Source organism: Dendrobates tinctorius, unplaced genomic scaffold (genome assembly GCF_039654945.1).
Source record: "Dendrobates tinctorius isolate UK_male_01 unplaced genomic scaffold, ASM3965494v1 ptg000032l, whole genome shotgun sequence".
In the NCBI taxonomy this organism is placed as follows: domain Eukaryota; kingdom Metazoa; phylum Chordata; class Amphibia; order Anura; family Dendrobatidae; genus Dendrobates; species Dendrobates tinctorius.
In genome coordinates this window covers 25,016,135-25,022,134 of record NW_027361700.1, presented here as the reverse complement: position 1 = coordinate 25,022,134, position 6,000 = coordinate 25,016,135, and positions in this window count along the sequence as shown.

The following is a 6,000-nucleotide window of genomic DNA, read 5'->3' as shown; positions in this document are numbered from 1 at the left end:
TTTCTGCCAGAGGTCTGGAGCCTGATGACTGTGGCCTGATGTCCGGAGCTGATGTCCGGACCCTGTCGATCGTTGCCAGATGTCCGGAGTCCAATGCCATCTAGCCCTTGCCGGAACCCTGGCTTGCCACCTAGCACATATCATGCCTTGGACCTTGGTGTGCCCTCGCACGCGCCTTGTTATGTATCACTTTGTCCTTGTAACTACGTCTTGTTCCTGATTAAACCCTGAGACCACGCTTTATTGAAGAAACCCTGTGACCACACTTTGTTATGTCTTGTACCCTGCATGTTCCCTGTTTCCAGACACTCACACCCGTGTCTTCCCTGAGGTGGCTGTCTGGTTCCAGCAGTTGTGGTGACTCACCCCCTTGGTCTTGACCCTGACACTCCCTATATAGGGGGTAGTTCCTCACAAGGTCAGCTTTGCCCTAGGTGGGTGGGTGCCACGACCCAGAGGGTCCACTCTAGAAATCGACTCAGCAGAAGCTGACTCTGTCACAATCGCTAGGATAGCTGGCCTATCGATCTGCGTATGCCTTCCCCCATAATAAGACGACCCCAAGTCCAATCATCATTCGGGCTCGACTCAACAAACAGGGTGGCGCATGTGCAGATCATTAGGCTGGCTCCTGAAACGTCATCAGGAGCTTACTGTGCATGCGCCACCACGTCTAATGAGACCAATGATTTGTGGCCTGCGCAGATCTCCTATAGGGAAAGAGAGAAACGTGATCTGTCACTCAAAGACAGAAGGCCGACAGCAGGACATGAAATAAGAAGATCGGGGTAAGAGCTGGAAGTGCGGTGTCTGCCCACTGTACTCCAATTACAACTTCCAAGATGGATCGCTGTACAATTTCCAAACTAAATAGTGCAAGAAAATTCACATTTAATAAACATTAAAGGGTAATTACAAACATGTCTTTAACTAGGGGTCTAATTTCCTGGTTTCCTAAAAAGTTACACATTCACATAAGAAAATTAGCATGTATATAAATTATATGTGTACTACCGTTTTCACTACTTTTGTTTTATATAAAAAGTGTTCGATATGTAAAGTAGGGGTCCTCGGTGCACTCTTTACATGGTCCCTAAATAAGCATCCCCCAACCTTCCCCTTATGTTGATGGACCGCCCTTGCTTTTGAGCACTGCCAGAATTTAGTCCCCAGCCCTGCACACTCTGACACTGCAGGAGCCGAGAGCACACGGTGTCAGAGTGGACTTGCTCTCATCCCCCTCTCCTGTCAGAATTGACTGCTCACAAGAGCACACAGTAGTGCACGGCCGATGCCAACCGGATAGGGAGCTGAGAGCATGCCTGCTCTGACACGCGTGTTCTCAGCTCCTGCATTGTCAGTGCGTGTAAGTTTGTGGACTTAATTCTGGCAGCGTTCCAAAGCAAGCGCAGTCAATCAACATAAAAGGAGGTACAGAGGATGCTAATTGGGGGGCAGAATGGTCCACTAAGGACCACACATTTACACAGGGCTGCCACTAGGAATTTCAGGGCCCCATACTGGCAAAATTTTCGGGTTCCCTTGAGACTCCGCCCAGGCTCCACCCCAGCCCCGCCTCCACCCCTTGAACTGTCAACAGTCCCACAGCTCTCTCTTGGAAAAACTCCACTTCTCAACAATCACACATTAACAGTTCCCATCACCAATCACACATATAGCCAGCAGCTCTTGTTTTGGCCAAAGGATTTTTTAAGCCGCCACCATAACACGGTAGAGACTTTTGACCGAGCTCTACTCTACTGTAACCTATTAAATTTGTCAAAATATGCAATACAATTTAGGCATATTTTTATTTATTTTTCAATTTTTAAAATGACCAATAATATTACATACAAGGAACAAATATCGCCACACCATGTCCAGACCACATATTACCACCAAAGTGACTGAATAATATCACATACAAAGAACAAATACCACAACATCATGACCAGACCACATATTACCACCACAATGACCGAATAATATAACATACATGGATCAAATACCACCGCACCATGACCAGACCACATATTACCACCACAAAGTGACCAAATAATAGCACATACAAGGGACAAATACCGCATCACCATGTTCAGACCACATATTACCACCACATAGTGACTGAATACTACAATACTGATCAGTAACAAAAAAACACAATACTATCACCATAAGCGCCATTATACACAGGAGATCTGTACTTAGTATGCAGTGTGTGTACAGGTAATACAGTGATCAGTGACATTATACACAGGAGCTCTGTATATAATGTATAGGTAATACAGTGATCACTGGTGACATTATACACAGGACCTTTGTATATAGTATACAGTGTATAGTGTCAGTGTATAGACAACACACTGACTCACCAGTGACGTCTCTAGGTGAAGTCCTTCATCTTTGCTTTTCATCTTTCATCCAGCAGAGACCGCCATAACTTCTTCCAGCCAGGGCTCGTCTCTGCAGGAAATAATACAGTTATCTAGAGCTCCGCTTGCAGAACACATTACTTATTTTTTTCCCCCAACTTCTACATTACACCACATGAAGAAAAAAAGGCAACATAGTATCAATCTACACAGTAACAGGACTGCCCCCCCATTTAAAACAGTATACTCAAAAAATAAAATAAATACATCACTGCAGTAATAATATCCCTTAATTAGCCCCTATGTTAATAATATCCCCCATCCTGGCCCCCGTGTGTCTCATTCCTGGCTTCAGCCATATGTTCTCCCATCCCACCCTAATGAGTATCCATTCTGCCCCATATGATCTCCCCATCCTGCCCCATCTGTCTCCATCGTATCCACCCTGCCTCATGATCCTGCATGATCTGTCTCCAACTCTGCCCCATCTGTCTCAAACCCTGCCCCCAATGTCTCAAACCCTGCCCCCAGTGTCTCCAATCATGCCCCCAGTGTCTCCAATCATGCCCCGTGTCTCCATTCTGCCCCTGTATCTCCAATCATGCCCCCAATATCTGCAATCCTGCCCCTTGTGTCTTCAATCCTGCCCTGTGTCTCCAATCATACCCCGTGTCTCTATTCTGTCCCGTGTCTCCAATCATGCCCCCTGTGTCTCCAATCCTGCCCCTGTGTCTCCAATCCTGCCCTCATGTCTCCAATAATGCCCTGTCTCTATCCTGCCCCCAGTGTCTCTAATCCTGCCCCCCTGTGTCTCCAATCATGCCCCCATGTCTTTCATCCTGCCCCCCTGTGTCTACAATCATGCTCTGTGTCTCCATTCTGCCCCATGTCTACGATCCTGCCCCGTGTCTCCAATCATGTCCCCAGTGTCTCCATTCTGCCCTGTGTCTCCAATCATGCCCCCTGTATCTCCAATCCTGCCCCCCAGTGTCTCCAATCCTGCCCCCATTGTCTCCAATCATGCCCCATCTCAATGCTGCCCCCTGTATCTCCAATCCTGCCCCCCAGTGTCTCCAATCCTGCCCCCATGTCTTTCATTCTGCCTCGTGTCTCCAATCATGCCTCGTGTCTCCATTCTGCCCCCTGTGTCTCCAATCATGCCCCCTGTGCCTCCAGTCATGCCCCATGTTTTCATTCTGCCCTTAGTGTCTCCAATCCTGTCCCTATCTTTCATTCTACCCCCATGTCTCCAATCATGCCCCCAGGTCTTTCATCCTACCCCCTGTGTCTCCAATCATGCCCCGTGTCTCCATTCTGCTTCCTGTGCCTCCAATCATGCCCCAATCTCTCCAATCCTGCCCCCAGTGTCTCCAATCATGCCCCTAGTGCCTCAAATCATGCCCCCAGTGCCTCCAATCATGCCGTGTCTCCATTCTGCCCCCTGTACCTCCAATCATGCCCCCATGTCTTTCATTCTGCCCGCTGTATCTCCAATCCTGCCCCTGTGTCTCCAATCATGCCTGTTTCCATCCTGCCCCCAGTGTCTCCAATCCTGCCCCATCTCCATCCTGCCGGGCCCGGCTTGCCGCTAATATTAAGAAAAAACCTTTCCTCTTACCTTGCCGTGTTCCAGTGGCGAGCGATCTGTACCCCAATGAGAAAACGCGCACTCGCCGGCGACTGACAATGACGTCACACGCCGGCGACATGTGCGCTAACATCAGCTGCCAGCCTCCGATTGGTTGGCAGCTTTAACTATTGCAGAGCCACTTGAACCGCACTAGACATCTCCTGGCATCAGACCGCTTATGGACTATATGGACACTGATGTACGGTAGGCTGAATATTTTTTCCTCTTTTTTTGCTATTTAACTGTGCGGGCCCGCACAGCAATAGAGTAACTGAACCTGCGTCCTGGACGCAGGTTCAGTTACTTGATCGGCAGAAACCTGCCGCTGGGGATGGGGCAGTGGGACCCGATGGGTAGAGGTGACAGGGCAAGATGCGGGCCCCCTTTGCTGCCCCATGCCCTGCATTTACATATCTAATAAAATGGTTTGTTTTTATATACTGTATATGAGACTTAAGTAGTGAGAATGATGCTACGGATTTGATTTGTATATGGACAAGGCCCCTGTATGAATGTATAAATGGTTTAATTTGAGTTCTGGTAGGTTTCAGACTCCTGTTAATTAACAATTCAGGCTTGTTTCATCCTGGAGGGTAAACACTATAGAATATTTATTTTATGTATTTTTTACTTTTCCCAGAGAATCCCTTTAAATCCTTGTTATTACAGTATTATGAAGATTCTTGCTTACTACACACTTATTTATTGCAGGTTATTCAATTACTTCCAGTTGTGGAATATTTCCGCAGGAAGCTCAGACAAAAAACAGACATACATGAAGACATCCACATTTTATTATCTGCAGTGCATTTCCGTAGATAGCTCTGGCACTGAACTAATTGTTTATATGAGAAAACCATGTCTGTAGCCCTATTTTACATGTTAGTCTCTGTTCACATCTGTGTTGTGGTTTACAATTATAATAGAAACCACAATGTGGTGCTGGTTCCGCAGAACAGCACCAGGACCCAGGGCTGCTACCAGGAATTCAGGAATTTCAGGTCCCCATACTGGCAAAATTTTCAGGCTCCCTTGAGACTCTGCTCAGGCTTCACCCCAGTTCCGCCTCGACCTTTCGAACCTACCACAGTCCCGCCGCCCACTGTTGGAAAAACTCCACTTCTGCACTATGTCCTCACCAATCACATATTAACAGTTCCAATCACCAGATTACATACATAGCCAACAGCTTTTGTTTTGTCCAAAAAAAAAAAAATTTAATTCACCACCATGACAAGGTAGACTCTTGACTGGGCCCTACTCTACTGTAACTTATTAAACATTCAAACATTCGTTAAATATCCAATACTCTATGTATATTTCTATTTATTTTTACATTTTTAAAATGACCAATAATATCGCATACATGGGACAAATATCACCACACCATGACCAGACCACATATTACCACCACATAGTAGCCAGATAATACCACATGCAAGGAACAAATACAGACACATCATGACCACACCACATATTACCACCACAGTGACCGACTAATACCACATACAAGGAATCAAGGAATCATTAATAAAAAAAAAACACACAATACTAATATTACCATAAGTGTCATTATACACTGTAATTCTGTACTTGGTATACAGTGTCAGTGTCTATAGTGACAGTGTACAAGTAATACAGTGATCACCAGTGACATTATACACATGAGCTCTGTATATAGTGTCAATGTATAGGTAATACAGTGATCACCAGTGACATTATACACAGGAGCTCTGTATATAGCGTGAGTGTACAAGTACTACAGTGATCACAAATTACATTATGCATAGGAGCTCTGTATATATTGTCAGTGTACAGGTAATACAGTGATCACCAGTGACATTATACACAGGAGCTCTGTATATACTGTCAGTGTACAGGTAATACAGTGATCGGCAGTGACATTATACACAGTAGCTCTGTATATAGTGTCAGTGTACAGGTAATACAGTGATTACTGGTGACCTTATACACAAGAGCTTTTTATATAATATACAG